The 17,824-nt window shown below is 40.4% G+C and overlaps 1 long non-coding RNA gene across 1 annotated transcript in view; it reads right to left on the bottom strand.

The window, feature by feature from the left end:
- Nucleotides 1-1,748: 1,748 nt before the first annotated feature.
- The window catches only part of LOC134292922 (uncharacterized), a 106,289-nt gene continuing 90,213 nt past the window's right edge, over nt 1,749-17,824 (bottom strand). The window contains exons 2-3 of the long non-coding RNA XR_010000040.1: nt 8,846-8,916; nt 1,749-2,161 (exon numbers count right to left, since the gene is read on the bottom strand). This is a non-coding gene — a long non-coding RNA (uncharacterized LOC134292922). The remainder of the gene's footprint in view (nt 2,162-8,845; nt 8,917-17,824) is intronic.

A 17,824-nucleotide genomic window follows, 5' to 3' on the forward strand; every position in this document is an offset into this window, starting at 1 on the left:
GGTGTGAGAAGAACTCTTTGTCAGTTGGAAAGCCAGTGTGAATGTTGCAGTTAATCACCTTAATTAGCATTGGAAAGGTTCATCTCCTGGCTATTTCTGCCTGGGGGCATCCTTTGTTCAGAGTCATTAGCTGCCCTTGGAACTCTTCTGTTTTCAGAGTGTTGCTTCCTATGCTAATGACTCTGAACAAAGGATGCCTCCAGGCAGAAATAGCCAGGAGATGAACCTTTCCAATGCTAATTAAGGTGATTAACTGCAATATTCACACTGGCTTTCCAATTGACAAAGACTTCTTCTCGCACCCTGGACTTTCCACAGATATATATTAACCTTCCTTGCTTAGTTTCTCCATACCTCACAACCTCTGCAGATGCCTGCCATAGATGTGGGCAAAACGTCAGGAGAGAATACTTCTGGAACATGGCCATACAGCTCGGAAAACATACAACAACCCTGTGATCCCGGCCATGAAAGCCTTCGACAACACATTTCTGTATTTCATTTTTCACTTTCTATCTCAACAATGTCCAAACAAAGCACAGCATAAGATAGAGGATTTCTTTTCTTATCTGTTCTATGTATCTGTGCTGAATCATATGGTTTTTGGTTTAGAATGCAAATTTTAAGTACTAATGTCCCATGATAACATTTGCAGTGGAATTCCCACTGTGAAATAAAGAGACCAGACAAAGGAAAATGGATCTAAAAAGCCAATTCTGACCTATTTATTTATGTATTTGTTTCTAGAATAATATATTTATTTCTGCAATGACTTGTGAATAAAAACAATTAGGGGAAAATAACCTGTAAAGAAATAACTTCTGTTATTAATCACTGAATGAGAATTGTCCCTGGTCTAGGTGTCACTTCCTCTGACCACCTCCAAGGACATATTTGGGTGAGCACCATAGATTGTGAGGGCCAACCAAAATTCTTTACCTGCACATCTCAGTAGACCTTAACTGGAAGGCTATCGTCAGGATACTCCCTCCCAAACCTCAGAGTTTTTCAAGAGTGAGAACCCCATTCCAGTCCTAAAAGGAGTCCCCCTTTACAGCCCCTGGTACACAAACTTATAGAGACTGTTATGGAAACCCATCCTTCACCCTCAAAAGTGGTGGAGTGCCACAGTGCCTACCAAGACTATTAATCTTCCCCATGCCATGACAGCTTATTTAGGTGACACCACTATAAGCCAATTACCACACCCAGATGAAACAGTGTGGGGTAGGTGAAAAGAAACCAAGAAACCTTGGGGGGGGGGTTCCTACCTTACATGACCAGCCTTAAATAGGTTGCTGCTCTGCCCCTTGTCACATGATTTTGGGTGGTGAAGCCCACCAGACCCAACCAACTCTGGTCTCCTCCACAAGGGCCTTCAAATACCTCCCCGAGTCTTAGGCTTCCCCTACCAGCTCTGCATGAGCCTTGTCTCAAGGTTATCATAGAATCATAGAATAGTAGAATTGGAAGAGACCTCATGGGCCATCCAGTCCAACCCCCTGCCAAGAAGCAGGAAATCGCATCCAAAGCACCCCCAACAGATGGCCATCCAGCCTCTGCTTAAAACCCTCCAAAGAAGGAGCCTCTCAAGCTTTAAATCTAATGCTTCCCTAGCATTTTCCTGTATCAAAAAGTTCTTTAAAAGAACTTCAATAGATGTGCTCTTCAGCAATAATACTTCAACAGAGAAGAAATAAGTAACATTCAGTTAGATTCTTACATCAAATACACACACAAAAGAGCAGTTCAAGCTTTTTCAGCAGACTTTTTATTCAAGTTTACAATATGTATATGTGAAGTGAACAACCAGGTCAAGCAAGCTGTACATATGTTAACATAAACATTTTGAAACTTTTAGAGATCACTTGAGATATTCTTCCAAAATGCATCCAGGAAAGAGAGAGGAGGAGGAGGATTTATCAGCCTACGCAGAAAAAATAACAAGTAACTTTAAATGTGACAAAGCAGGCAGGAATGGTGGGTTGTGAGTGAATTCACAGAGATGACATCTTAAAAACCAAAGTGACAGGTGGTCCATCTGGTCTTTTTGAACATGGTCCCTGAGTACACCATACATGGGTAATGGATAGCAAGCTCACCTAAAAAGAGTAAGTAGGAGAGACTCTTCATCCCAAAACTGATGACAGAAGACCCACTCCTGCAAAAAAAATGCAAAGTATGTTTTTATTGCAAATAATAATAATAATAATAATAATAATAATAATAATAATAAGTTTATTCTTATATCCCGCCCCATCTCCCCGAGGGGACTCGGGGTGGCTCACAACAATAATAAAAACAGTGACAAATTACACATTGTAAAATCAAACATGAAAAGCAGTCATACAATCAATACAAATCAATGTAAAGAGAAAATGTTTATACACCCCTCACAAAAAACTCCTAAAATATAACATTTTCACTACTAACAACAATAAAACACAATGTTTTCTTAATGCAATGAGATGGGTTTTCTTGTCAAGAATGAGAAATTTTGATATTATTTTTACATTACTAATATAGGCACTACAATCAAGATAAGGAGTATATAGCAAAAGTTAAAATCTTAACATCCCCACAATCTCATCACAGAATTTCAATCCATAGTAATCCTGGCTTTACTTTTTTTTAACAAAAGAAGATAATCAATAGGGGTGTGCAATTCAGCCAAACCCCTTTTTCGGTGTCTGGATATCAGTGGCTCCCCAATCAGTTTTTCGGGAGTCTCCTGAATTAGGATGGGCAAAATTCCATTTTTTGATTCTGTAGCCAAAAGATCCATTTTTACTCAGGGAAGCTCTGACCCATTGGCAGCAAGGGGGAATTTCCCTGGTTCCCTTTCTGTCATTTTTAGGGCATCAGTTCCACTTTTTCTGGAATCATTTCTCCTTATTTCCTTCAATAACATCTGGGTTAAGGCATCAGACTTAAGAAGCCATCTTTTCTAGCATTGTTTCTCCTTATGTTTTTCAATAAGATCTGGGTTTAAATCATCAGACTTAAGAAACCACCCTTTCTGGGATTGTTTCTCCTTATCTCTTTCAATAAGACCACCGTTTAAGGCATCAGACTTAAGAAGCCACCATTTCTGGCATTGTTTCTCCTTATGTTTTTCAATAAGACCTGGGTTTAAGGCATCAGACTTTTTTTATATATAAAAAACACTTTTTCTGACATCATTTTTCCTCAACACCCTTTCAATGAAGCTGAGTTTAGACACCCTTTTATTAGCTATTCTTTTAAAAAATATATACATTATCTCCTCATTTTATAGCAGCTTTAGAAATTGCAAGATACCTTTTCCTCACATTTGAAGCTTGCTTCGTGTGAAGGGCACCATTGGTGGCAGTTTCTTAAGTGTGTAGAATATAAATGTTTATTTCTTGCTATTTGAGTAAAAAAGCAAGGCAAGTGATGTAGAAGATCTGTGCAAGGCACTGAGAATTTAGATCACCAGCAGACTGAAGAACAATCTGTCTTTCTCAGAAGCCTGCTCGCAAAAGAAAAATGGAGGCCCTGCTTGCCTAAAAGAAAAGGCTTTCTTCTTCTGATTGGCTCAATAGGCAGGGCTCACAGAGAAACCCCTGTGCAGGTATGCACTGCCACTTCGCTCTCCACATGTAGCCGAATAAAACTGAACATAGCTGTGGTTGGCAGCTTCATGGTCTGTTGTGGCCAAAAAAAATGGCGGCAGCACCCATGCCATTATGGCTGGCTGAAATAGCCGAACCAGCCAGAGCCCGTTTTGAAAAACGGATCTGTGCACAGCCATAAAAGTCAATAAAGTTTAAAATGTTGCTTCTGAGAGTTTCAAACTAGTTTATAAAAAAAATGTTAAATGATTTTTTTAAAAAATCCTAAAACTCAGTAGATGACCAAATCTTTCTGAAACTTTGCAGGACTGATGCCCTGCTTATGATGTCTCACTGTGCAAAAATCCAAGGGGAGATGTGTAACTATTCATGTTTTAGACCTTGTGTAATGCAATGGCATAGGGCACATCCACACTGAATTAAAGCAGTTTTGACACCAATTTAACTGCCATGGCTCAATGCTATGTAACATGGGAGTTGTAGCTTGCCAAGGCTTTTGCAGCCAAAGAGTATTGGTGTCTCACTAAAGTACAAATTCCAGGATTCTATAGCACTAAGCCATAGCAGTTAAAGTAGTGTCAAACTGTATTAATTCTACAGTGTAGATGCACCCTCAGTGGAGACACCCTGGTTATGGATTTCGTTTCATTAGAAATCAGGCTGTCCCCTACTTCCTTTGAGCACCATTACAAACATGAAGACTTGAGTGTTGTGACTCAGCTGGAGCCTCAGAGTGACTCTGATGGGGATTATGGGATTCAGGTTCAAGATGATTCTGATGGGAATTATGGGATTCAGGTTCAAGATGACTCTGATGGGAATTTTGGGATTCAGGTTCAGAATGTTTCTGCTGTGGAAGATGAGAAACAGGGAGGCTTTCCCATGGCAGGGAATTGTGTTGATGATACTGAAGCTAGCCAGGTGCAAATCGACTCAGGAAGGGAGGACAGCTCTCAGTCTGATAGCATTCAGACAGACACTAATGCTAATGAGCTGTCAGGCCTTGACAAAACGGAATCTTCAGATCGAGCTGGCCATTTGGAATTCAGGGTTCGCAGAAGTGTTAGGATAGCAAACAAGAGGGAGGTCAGAGGCCAAAGAAATGCTTTCATGGTATGCAAAAGGTATTAAAAGAGTGTACTGTAAAGCAACTTCTCATTCAAGTCAAGAAGCAAGCTCTTGCATTCCCAGATTATGTTGCAGCCTTTGTGTGTTCATGTTCATAGGATTTTGTCATGCGTTAATGGAACCTTGTTTTATGCCTAATGTTTTCTTAGATTATTCTTTATAGTCTTGTTTTGCAACAATCTTTTGGAACTTTACTTTTGCTTTTTAAGAACTATTTATTTCCTATTTCCTAATAAACTACAAAAGACTTCAACCTGTGTGCAGCCTGGTGTATTTAGCAAGGTGAAGCTAACCTGAGGTGTGACATTGAGAGCAATAATGCAGATGATTGATTTGTCTTTGCTGCTCTCTGAATGGTTTTTAAAGGATTTCTTTTGGTAAATAAATATCAGAAATATATGTATATGATAGACATATACATGTCCAATTTCTTTTTCTTTGTGATTTTAAGTATCTTATGTAATCTGAAATTCCAGTTGTGTTTTTATTTTTCAAAAATAAGCAGTTTTGATTAAGGGTGAGTTATCAAATCATTTAGTCATTATTGGTAGAGATAACAGTTCAGAGATTAGAATGTTACAATTCTTTTGAGAACATTCAAAGCAAATTATTTCCTACCAGCTCTGAAATCACTTTAAAGCAGTTAATAATACAATCGTAACATTTATTCAACAGAGAAAATTACACTATTTCATGTGCTGAGAGCATGCCATGGAGAAAAAACAACAACAACAGCGCCATATGGCTTATCATGATGCTTCCTGCAGGTTTAACAAAACACTAGCATTTAAACTGTATGTGCTGTAGAGAGGACAAAAATTAAGAATACCAGGGTGTGTCTTTTTCTAAAGATGTTTTCTCCTCTTAGGAATGATTGAAAAATCTTTCTTGGCAAATTGTGGTATGAATTGACCTGATCTACACCTCCCAGGCTAATATTCAGAGGAGAATTTAGTGGATTTCACATATTTTTAACAATGCAAGTCTTGGGTCAGCTGACAGGCAAAAAATTATAAAAATAGGCTTCTTCTAGAAAAGAAATAGAAATAAAAATCTGGAATTTTGAGATGATGTATTTATGGATGGTGAATGTGTATTAGGCTGATCCTTTCAGGAGCTATCCAGAGTGATGAACCTAACTGGATGATAGAGCCAAGTAGTTTTGGTAGCTCTTACAAACTTTACATTAAAGGCTGAAGTGGATTCACAACCCTACTGACCTGAAATTCATCATCTGCCACTGGAAATGCACATTGTTTTCTTCAGTTGTCAGAGTGGAGTGAGCAATATATGAAAAGACCTATTGCTTCAGGGCTTGGGACCTACATTTTATGAAGCCCTCCAAGGGAATCAAAGTGCTACTTACTTACTTACTTACTTACTTACTGTATTTATATCCTACCCTTTTCACCCCAAAGGGGACTCAGAGAGGCCTTACAATAGGCAGAAACGTGATGCCATATAAGAACGAGTTTGCTTACCTCTAACTGGGTTTCTTTGGGTGGTGATCTGTGAAATTCACACACATGAGTCCACTCTGCACATGCACAACGCAGCTTGGAACCTCCCAGATTTCCTCCACCAAAACACCTCAATGGCATCCCTGCCCACTCTCCCACAGAGCATACATACCCAAAAGCCTCAGTTTCCCCAGTATCTGACTGGCAGCTAAAGGGGAGAGACATGATAATAGCGGGGATGGGAGAATTTCACAGATCACCACCTTAGAATCTCCACCAAACCTTACAGTGCTCTGGTACACTTCCACTAAATATTTAGCTTAAAAATATGTTATTTGGGCTGAAAACATACATTCTGGTGCACTTCCCAACATACCACCTAACACCACAAAAAGAACCAGAGAAGATTATACCTCATCACTTCCAGGCAGCAAAATGGTGGTTACAAAATAAGGCTATGACTTTTTGAAGCTCTGATGAAGACTAAAACCCAGCAGGTCCAGAGTGTGTCCAACCTCTGCATTAAATAAATGGAATTGGCAGAAAGACTGACTTGCTATTCAGGAACTGATACAATGGGTTTGCTCTAGTTAGGACTAGCCACTGGATTTGGGCCAAATTGGACCTATATAGTCCTTGAATAGTAGTACAAATTATTTAATGGTGCATTTCACCGGCCCTTCTCTGGGAACATTACCACTAAATTGTGCCTTTCCAGTGAATGATGGTTTTATTTCTGTGTGCTTTACACTCTGCTTTTAGGTACACTTACAATTACATGTTGATGTTATTTTCTGTGTGGCTCATCACTGCAATAAATTGTCAGTGTTTTAAATGGAGTAGTGAAGCGTAGAGACTGTAGTTAGCAGCTTTCGTCTCCTTTATGCAGCCAAATAGAAGGAAATGAGCTGTTATAGTCCACTGGGTTAGTAAGAGCTCTACTTTTTTCTTGCCAAATCAGTGGAGTGGAAAGGCCCAGAGGTCTAAGCTAAATACACTTTTAACTTCAGTAGGAAGGGAACCCTGGAAAATGCACACAAGAGGCTTCTGTGTTTGCATTATAATATAAAATAGACAAACATATTACCCACATGAAGTTTTTTTTTCCAAGTGTTCTGTATAGCAAAGAAAAGGATTGTGATGCTTCACATGCTTGCCAAGGTAAATTTCAATCATTCATCATTAACAGGAGTGTTGGCAGATGGAAGCACTGTCTTGTATATTCAGCCAATATTACCTAAGGAAGCCTTCCACTGATGACTTTGGTCATTATAAAATTTGCTGCTTTGGGGGAAAAGGTTATGGACATTTAAAAAAAGAAAAGAAGAAAAGCTTTGAAAGACAGGATATAATTATTTGAAACAGAAAATGTGAAAACAATGTTGGTAATAATCAATAGCCAGAACCCAGGGAGATCAGGGTGAAATAGATAAAATGTATTCAAAGTAGTTTGAGAACTATTGATTTGACTCTGCTCTGGCACTGCAGTTCTCTTTTGAGTCATTTGGGTATAATTATTCTGTCCTTCAGGAGATTGCATTGTTTGAAAAAGAGAGCAAACTGAATACAGCATTCTTCCTTCCCCCAATTAATTGTATTGCCATCTAATACTATGTGGGAAGGTGTGCGTGATTTTCTTTTTATCATTTATTCGGTATTCAAGAAAGAAGAATGATTGAAAGTGGGTGTCTCTTGACAATTTCCAAGTAGGCTTAGTCTCTTACAGACTTTGAACATAATGTGTTTATATAAGCTCAGATAAGTGTTTAGTTATCAGGGGCATCCCTGAAAATGTTGACACCGATGGAAAGACTAAAACTGTTTATTTTCTGCTTACCATCTAAAAAGATCGTTCTCAGTAATGCTTACTTACGAAGCATTTATAATGCTTTTTTGGCACAAGAAACTTTGGGGTGTTTGTTAGACTTGTTCTTTCATTGCAGGAACAAGACCTGAATGGGCTACACTGTCTAAAAGTATGTTTTGTTGATACAGGAATGGGATGAAAACCAACAAACTGGTTATGTAAGAATAAGGAAACAAGTCTCTTGGGTATGACAGGTGAGAAAAAGAGCAGAAAGTGGAAATAGAAGCCACAATTAATTTGTGTATATATTATTGACTTGCATGTCAGAAAGGCTTGTTTATGTAGCCGCCTCTCTAGAAACAGGAAATGCTCTGTATTTCCAATGTGAAAACAATAATCAATTTGAAAATATGCATACATGTGAAATATGCAATGTGGCCCTAAGGTCCAAGACACCAATGTGGCTTTGTGTGTCTTTGCCTTGCTACAGTCAAACTGAGTCTTTGTTCAAGAACCACGTGGACCTAATTCATTAAAGGGGATTCTTACTTTGCTTTGAGCACATCAGAAAGAATTCCAAGGGTCCTAGATTACTTTAGACTTTGGGCTTTATCCAAATCCAGAGTACATCCTCCCTTAAACATCAAGCTATTCCCATGACATTCTACTTTATTCATTTTAAAAATATCAGTTTGACATTGTGGCTCATTCAGCTCCAATCATGAGCAAAGGATAGAACCTGACCAGTACTATCACAGAAGTAAGTGAAGAGAGCTTTAACAAAAACCAGGCATCTGTTTTACAGCATCCTTTATTGCTGGCATCAAACTCTAAGGTGATTCATTTGCTCACACCTTGATGTGTATCTGAGAAACTCTCACTGCAGTTGGCAGCAGCTAGCATTCGTGATAATTGAAGGCAGCATCTAAGAATAAAGAAAAATAAATGCAGCAGTAGATTAAACAGGAGCTATAATTAATGATTCACTCAACTATTTCCAGTAGCATTCAGGCAACAACACTTTAACAAATAGTTTCAAGAAATGGGCCAAGGAGAGATTAAGGTTTGATGTTTGTTTATTTTTTTTAAAAGCATGCAAACAAAATTATCATCAATATTTAAAATATCCAACTTCAAAGAGCAGCCCACTGTAATATGAAAAGGACTGAAACTTCAGTCCTGCCAAGAGTGATATAGAATGTGTTGTATCAAATTCAGTGCTTGATCTTCTGTAGGAACAGGCTGTACAACATATGTCTTCTGTATCTCTAAAGCTTTTTTATATGATGTTTATTCTGGATGGCTGAAATGCTGTATGAAAGTTTTGTCTTTGTAAGAGGATATGTATATGTGAGAGTTAGAAGTGATCATTTCTGCAACATTCAGTAGAGTTATTGTTAGGATATTGTCTACCATAGCTGGTAAAGAAACCTTGTGCGATGGGATCATTGGCATCCAATACTTATCCTGGTGTCCTATTACACACATTGCTAGTCACTAACAGGGTTTCTTAGCACTTCTGATATTTAGCTAAGTAGTTGCCTTGAGTCCCTTTATCAGGAGAAAGGTATACAAGTACATACAGTTACATTAAGTAAAATGCAATACAGGATTCTGGGGTATAATATTTTACTCACACTCAGAAGTCTGATGGAGAGGAAAAAGGAGAGATGACAAAATAATCACATACAGTCCAGTACATAGGTCAAAACGGCTCACAATGCCTTATTGGCATTAAGGTTAGTAAAGGTTTTTCCCTGACATTAAGTCTGGTTGTGTCCAACTCTGGGGGTTGGTGCTCATCTCAATTTCTAAGCTGAAGAGCTGGCGTTGTTCATAGACACTTCCTAGGTCATGTGGCTGGCATGACTGCATGGAGAGCTGTTACCTTCCTGCCTATTGCTCTACTCACATTTGCATGTTTTCAAACTGCTAAGTTGGCAGAAGCTGGGGCTAAAAGTAGGAGCTCACACCACTCCCCGGATTCAAACTGCCAACCTTTCGGTCAGCAAGTTCAGCAGCTCAGCGGTTTAACCTACTGCACTACCGGGTTTATTGTAACTAAATAAATTTAAAAATCAGTGGAAGCCTTCAGTAGAAAATACTCTAATGCAGAAAAAATTATGTTAGTTTGAATATTCCAGGCCTAACTAAATATTATGCAAGTTGTTTGTACTTCCATCCACTCCCTTTACCTTGAAGCATTTTGTTCTACTTGAAAATCCACCCTGGGAGTAAGCATCACGCACCTCCATTAGATATTGATTAAGTGTGGTGGAGTCTCCTTCACTGGAGGTGTTTAAACAGAGACTGGATAGCTATCTGTCAGGAGTGCTTTCATTGTATTATCTTGCATAGTTGGGATTGGACTGGCTGGGCCTTGTGGTCTCTTCCAACCTTATTACTCTATTATTAGTTTTAATATCTGTATTTAAGGATAATTGAACACAGGACCTATTGCTGATTTTCATTGATGGAAGTATTTAAGAAATACTTAAACCATACTTTAAAAGACAGTGACCTGTCATTTTAATTGACTCAGTGAGGGAATAGTGGGGTGAATGCCAACTGTAAGTGGCAGAGCTAGAGAATCACCACCTTCCTCGGCCATTATAAGCTGTATGTAGTCAAAAATGTAATTGTCAGAAAGAAATTAATCTATTGTTCTTTGGTTGCTGGCTCTTAGCTGGCTAAATCCATTCACAGTAATCTTATCATTGAACTGTCTTTTAGAACTTATTGTCAATCAAAGCTGTGCCACAGAATAACATTCAAATTCTGCAATACTTTAATAATATGTACCCATTGTACCCATTTATGTGTGTAGGAGTTGTAAGTGCACATTGTGATGAACTACAAGGGTACATTTTGCCAAGGTCTAAATAAAACTACTGTACACATTCATTGTTGCTGGAAAAAAATCCGAGATCTCCTTATTACTTAACAGCTAGAGGGAGAATCATGAGAGTTCTTTATAGAAGCTGCTTCTATCCTGTTTAGATTCTATATAATTCATTTTTTGTGCTGCTACATAAAACTCAAGCTCTGGCAGAACTTAAACATGCCTTATTTGGGATTCTGGACTTGAGCATCTTGGGAGTCTGGATAAAGAACTGAAATCTTTATTCCCATATGGCACCATTGTTGGATCCTCAGGCTTACTTTGTATTCTGTTTCCTGCTCTTCAGCCTGATTCAGTGGAAACTGAAAATGTTTGAGAAAGTTGTAAACCAGAATGAAATTGTAAATATACTAAAGCAGATGTTACATATCTTCCCCAACGAACAATATTAGCTGTATTACAGTCAAATTAACTGGTATAGAAAGAAATCTCTCTAAATTACAAACTGTTGTCTGTATAGATATTAAAAGCAGCAAAGAAAAGTTGCGAATAACTTTCTTTTAGTGAATCAATATATTTATGGACCAAGATTCAAGAAGTTAATTTGGACATAGTGAAGAGCTTGGACATGATCAGTACAGTTCATTGACATATTCATAAAGTAACACAAATTAATTTGAAGCCTCTCCTCAGTTTCATAGGCAGGTTTCTTCCAACACAAAGAACTCCTGTTCAGTAAACCCAAGAACTAGGTATTGGTCCTGTAGAATTAGTTATACAATTCTTTTTATCTGAGCTTTTATAATTGTTTCAGTAACTCTATTATCAAGCTGAATGACCAACCAAACCCATTTTATCACCCTTTTGTTCAGCTGTTTGAAAAAGAAATGCTTATTAAAGGCCAATTTAATGTGGAATATAGTTAGATGTGAGTACAGGTCTTTTTGGTTTTTGGGGTTGTTTTGGGTTTTTTTAATGCCTGTATTTGCATACATAGTAAAGAGAAAGGAAGCTAGTTACACATCCACCTCCTGCTGAGTTCTTTTTAAAGAGCTTGAAATAGTTTGAAATTTACCAAGAAAAGCAGGGGGAAGACTCTGGATTCTGTTGCTAGAAACATACAAATCCCCTCTAAAAAAACAGACATGGGGGCAGGGGAGATTCAAATGCATCCTATTCATGTGGGCTCAGTGAATGTTGCAAAGCTCAGGCTGACAAGCTAATCTATGCTGTGCATGCACCCTGTTTCTAGGTCCCCACTCCACCTGGGTTTTGAAGAGGTTATATGTGTATGTAAGACTAGCACCAGAACCTAAAGTGTCCCCCCACATCCCTTTCCCCAAACAAATTTCAGACTGTGATGATGTGACAGTTCCTTAAGAAAAACGCAGAGGAGGTTGAATGTGTGATTAGCTTCCTTTATGCAAAGGTGGAAGTGGGGAGGTAAGCATTTTGGATTTCTGAGGAAAAGGAAACTCCACTTGTCATTCTTTTAACTGTTCCATTCTCTAGCTCTTTCTTAAGCCTTTTTCTAGTTTCTACTTCTTGGCTTTCTTTCCTTATATCTGGGGTGGGAATTATTGTAACCCCAGCACCCCTCATCATTGGCTATATGGACGGGCTTTAAATAAAGCATTATTATTATTATTATTATTATTATTATTATTATTATTATTATTATTATTACTACTACTACTACTACTAGCTGGAGTCTTGAGAATTGTAGTCCAACCATATATGGAGTTGCCTTCCTATTTCCTCACTGATAGAACCTGAAATCCTGCATGGAGATGCATAAAGAAACTAAATAATAACAGCTACAAGGAGACATAGCAAATAACTGCACTTAGTGAAGATATAGATTTAACCCATTTAAAAGAGTCTAAAATCATATTACATAATCATATTAAGACTAGACTATTTTTTTTAAAAAATGTTTAACCACTTAAAACAATATAAAATTTGCATATGTCCAGATCAGAATGAGACGTATTAGGCTTTAAGGCCCTGGTTCCCAATGTGGGACACATAACCCACAGTGGGGCAATTTGATTTTTAAGGGGGACAATTTGAGAATGCATTTTATTTTTCTCTTTCATGGATGCCATGTTCTTTGAAACCTAGTTTACACCAAGTTAATGGATTTTAGACTTCCTCCTTGTGACTAGGAGTTCACTTTTTGAATAATAATAATAATTATATGTCACCGGGGGAAGGGGGCTTCAGGATTTTAGAAGATGCTTAGGTGGGACATAGCAAAAAAAAAAAAAGGTTGGGAACCACAGCTTTGAGGTCTTAATGATGAGACCACAAGCTATTCCCCTACTTCTGGAACACAGAGAAGGGCCATTCCATCAGGCCACATTCTTTGGCTAGTACATATACACAGAGGCACAATTTCAAGTTTTTAATTTATACTGGAAGAAAACAGTAAGCTAATATAAAGTGTAATGTTCATAATCTCTCTCTGTGTGTGGTATGGTGTGTGTGTGTGTAAAAAGTGATGATTTATATACAATATGAGCTACTTAGTTAAGTAACCTATTGTGGTCTAACCTGCCCCACCAAACCTGATGGTATTTATGATAACTATGTAGTCATGATTTTGCCCCCCCCCCCCATCAATCTACTTTACCAGGTCAATTTTGCTGACGGTGGGTGAATGATATTGCCATCAGGGAAGAGGGGTAGCTAATATGAGATACTGGCCATAATGTTTATTGTTTCAGGAAATCTGTTCAAAGACAAAGAAAGGCAATGGTTGCATAGATTTGTTTACAGAAAATTCTAATTCCTATTATTCTGCCCCAAAGTGGACTGATATCTACTCTGAAAGAAGACAGTATGTGCTGACTTTTGCTAAAAAAAAAAAAGGATGAACAAAGGCTACCTATGTCAGAAGAAGGAAGAAGTAAATACCGATGTAGCAATGTGCAGTAACTTTATTTCAAGGGGGGGGCGCATTGAGATGCTCAAGCTTGCTGATTAATCCCTCCCCCCAGTTCAAGTTAAACATGCTGATGTGATAACTGCCAGCTGAATGGAGAGTGTTTTGCATGGCATGTTGTTCACCTGAAAGCATTGTAACTCCTTATTGTGCAAGCGCAGCTGGCGGGAATGAGGGACAGGGCCTTTTTGGTTGCGGCTCCTCGGCTGTGGAACACCCTCCCCAGGGATATATGACAAGCCCCAACCCTTTTGAGTTTTAGAAGAGCTTTAAAAACATGGTTATTAGGCTTGCTCAAATAATTCGTTTTCCCCGTTACCCGTTATTAATTCGTTATTTTCGTTTGTTTTGAAGCAATATACGGCATTGGTTGTCCACACGTCTGGATATCGCGGTTTCGAACCGCAATTGGCCGTTTTCCGTTATGGCGTCGTTTTTTTTCGTTTTTAAAAAATGCTTTTGCAAATCACCCAAACTTGTTTAAGTGCACTGGGGCAACCTAGCGTGTTGTTTGCACCTTGTGGCCAATCAGAGAGCACGTTAAACCAGGGGGAGGGGCTGGTAGGACGTCCTGAATGAAAAGAGCGAGCACTCAGCCTCGTGGCTCATTCGCACCGGGAATCTCAAGAGGGTGGAAGGGAGATTCTGGGGGCAGGCAGGCAGGCAGGCAGGCAGGAAAGATTGCTGCGTCACAGCCTCCTTGGCTGTTTTTGAGCTAGAGCTGAGCTAGGCTACAGAAGACCGGGAGAAAAGTTTGGGTGGGTGAGTTTGGGAGGTGTGGGGAAACTGTTGGGTGTTGCTTTGTTAATTTTTTGCAAAGGGCCTGTGGGTGTTTTTTTCCTCACGAGATTGGCGTTTTCAATTTTCCCACACGGCCAGCAATTTTTCTGCTGCGCCATTTTTTCTGTTGCGGGCGGGGTGGGCATTCTTCTTTCTTTTTTAAACGCTAAAGGGTTTTTGGAAACAAGGGAGCCTGGTGATTTGGCCCTTGCCTCATGCAGGGCTGTTTTTCCGTGCCAGGGTCGCTTTCTGTGAATAAAAAGCCAAGTTTGGCCAAAGGATTGCACCTCCCATTGTCCTTGGGAGAACTAAACCTCCTTTTTGGGAAACAAGGGACCCACTTTTGCCCTTTCACTGCTCAAACAGGGCAGTTTGTCCGTGCCAGGGTCGCTTTCTGTGAATCAAAAGCCAACTTTGGCAAAAAGAATTGCACCTCCCATTGTCCTTGGGAGAACTAAAACTCCTTTTTGGGAAACAAGGGACCCACTTTTGCCCTTTCACTGCTCAAACAGGGCAGTTTGTCCGTGCCAGGGTCGCTTTCTGTGAATCAAAAGCCAACTTTGGCAAAAAGAATTGCACCTCCCATTGTCCTTGGGAGAACTAAAACTCCTTTTTGGGAAACAAGGGACCCACTTTTGCCCTTTCCCTGCTCAAACAGGGCAGTTTGTCCGTGCCAGGGTTGCTTTCTGTGAATCAAAAGCCAACTTTGGCAAAAAGAATTGCACCTCCCATTGTCCTTGGGAGAACTAAAACTCCTTTTTGGGAAACAAGGGACCCACTTTTGCCCTTTCACTGCTCAAACAGGGCTGTTTGTCCGTTCCAGGGTCACTTTCTGTGAATCAAAAGCCAACTTTGGCAAAAAGAATTGCACCTCCCATTGTCCTTGGGAGAACTAAAACTCCTTTTTGGGAAACAAGGGACCCACTTTTGCCCTTTCACTGCTCAAGCAGGGCTGTTTGTCCGTGCCAGGGTCGCTTTCTGTGAATCAAAAGCCAACTTTGGCAAAAAGAATTGCACCTCCCATTGTCCTTGGGAGAACTAAAACTCCTTTTTGGGAAACAAGGGACCCACTTTTGCCCTTTCACTGCTCAAACAGGGCAGTTTGTCTGTGCCAGGGTCGCTTTCTGTGAATCAAAATCCAACTTTGGCCAAAGGATTGCACCTCCCATTGTCCTTGGGAGAACTAAAACTCCTTTTTGGGAAACAAGGGACCCACTTTTGCCCTTTCACTGCTCAAACAGGGCAGTTTGTCCGTGCCAGGGTCGCTTTCTGTGAATCAAAAGCCAACTTTGGCAAAAAGAATGGCACCTCCCATTGTCCTTGGGAGAACTAAAACTCCTTTTTGGGAAACAAGGGACCCACTTTTGTCCTTTCACTGCTCAAACAGGGCAGTTTGTCCGTGCCAGGGTCGCTTTCTGTGAATCAAAAGCCAACTTTGGCAAAAAGAATTGCACCTCCCATTGTCCTTGGGAGAACTAAAACTCCTTTTTGGGAAACAAGGGACCCACTTTTGCCCTTTCCCTGCTCAAACAGGGCAGTTTGTCCATGCCAGGGTTGCTTTCTGTGAATCAAAAGCCAACTTTGGCAAAAAGAATTGCACCTCCCATTGTCCTTGGGAGAACTAAAACTCCTTTTTGGGAAACAAGGGACCCACTTTTGCCCTTTCACTGCTCAAACAGGGCTGTTTGTCCGTTCCAGGGTCACTTTCTGTGAATCAAAAGCCAACTTTGGCAAAAAGAATTGCACCTCCCATTGTCCTTGGGAGAACTAAAACTCCTTTTTGGGAAACAAGGGACCCACTTTTGCCCTTTCACTGCTCAAACAGGGCTGTTTGTCCGTGCCAGGGTCGCTTTCTGTGAATCAAAAGCCAACTTTGGCAAAAAGAATTGCACCTCCCATTGTCCTTGGGAGAACTAAAACTCCTTTTTGGGAAACAAGGGACCCACTTTTGCCCTTTCACTGCTCAAACAGGGCAGTTTGTCCGTGCCAGGGTCGCTTTCTGTGAATCAAAATCCAACTTTGGCCAAAGGATTGCACCTCCCATTGTCCTTGGGAGAACTAAAACTCCTTTTTGGGAAACAAGGGACCCACTTTTGCCCTTTCACTGCTCAAACAGGGCAGTTTGTCCGTGCCAGGGTCGCTTTCTGTGAATCAAAAGCCAACTTTGGCAAAAAGAATTGCACCTCCCATTGTCCTTGGGAGAACTAAAACTCCTTTTTGGGAAACAAGGGACCCACTTTTGCCCTTTCACTGCTCAAACAGGGCAGTTTGTCCGTGCCAGGGTCGCTTTCTGTGAATCAAAAGCCAACTTTGGCAAAAAGAATTGCACCTCCCATACTCCTTTGCAGAACTGGAAAGTACAGGTAGCCCCTTGTAAACGAATAAAAATAAATGAAACAGAAATAGACGGTTTGGCGGCAGTTAATAGACCCTAAACAGAACACGTTGCCAATCAAGAAACAAGAAATATTTTCCACCAATTACACAACATCTTTACATCACCCCATCTGTCTCCTGAAAACACTCCCGTTATCATGAAGCATACAGCAGTACGTGGGTCTGGGGGAGCAAGTCCTGCAAGTGGTAAAGCCACAGCCAGGACACTGTGGGGGGCCAAAAAAGTAAGGTTGGGTCCCATCCGTCTGGAACGCAGAACTATGGGAGTGGGTGGACTTGATGAAGAAGCCGGCTGTTCGAATGCAGAAAGTTCTCAGCCCTCCACACAGAGCCAGTTGTCTTATGGAGCTGAGAGCACAGGACGATCAATGGAACATACAGGTTTAGCCGTCCTGGAACTACAGGTGGTGGATAGTGAGGATATTGATAACCCCACCCCTCCACCCGCTACTGACAGTGAGGAGGAGGTAGAGGAGGTTGTACCATCAAACCAAAAACTTTCTGTAGCTGCCGAAAGGGTGCCCACGACTCCTATCTCTGGGGCCGTCGCCACAGTGGCTGTGGGGAGGCCAAGGTCATATATTTGGGACCATTTCCATGTCCACTCTCAGTGTGCTACTTTGGCAGTTTGTAGACACTGTGGGGCAAATATCAGCAGAGGCAGAGACCTGAGACATCTTGCGACCTCGGGGTTGAGCTCTCACATGAAGCGACACCATCCCTCCATTTCGGTTGGAGGGGGAACTGCAAGCCCTTCCAGTGGCAGCCTTAGCACACAAAGTTCTCCTGGTGAAGATGGTGGAAGGCAGACACAGTCCACCTTGGAAGATTGGGCCATTCCATTACCCAGAAAGAAAACGGGGGAAA

This window comes from Anolis carolinensis, chromosome 1, assembly GCF_035594765.1.
Source record: "Anolis carolinensis isolate JA03-04 chromosome 1, rAnoCar3.1.pri, whole genome shotgun sequence".
Lineage (NCBI taxonomy): Eukaryota > Metazoa > Chordata > Lepidosauria > Squamata > Dactyloidae > Anolis > Anolis carolinensis.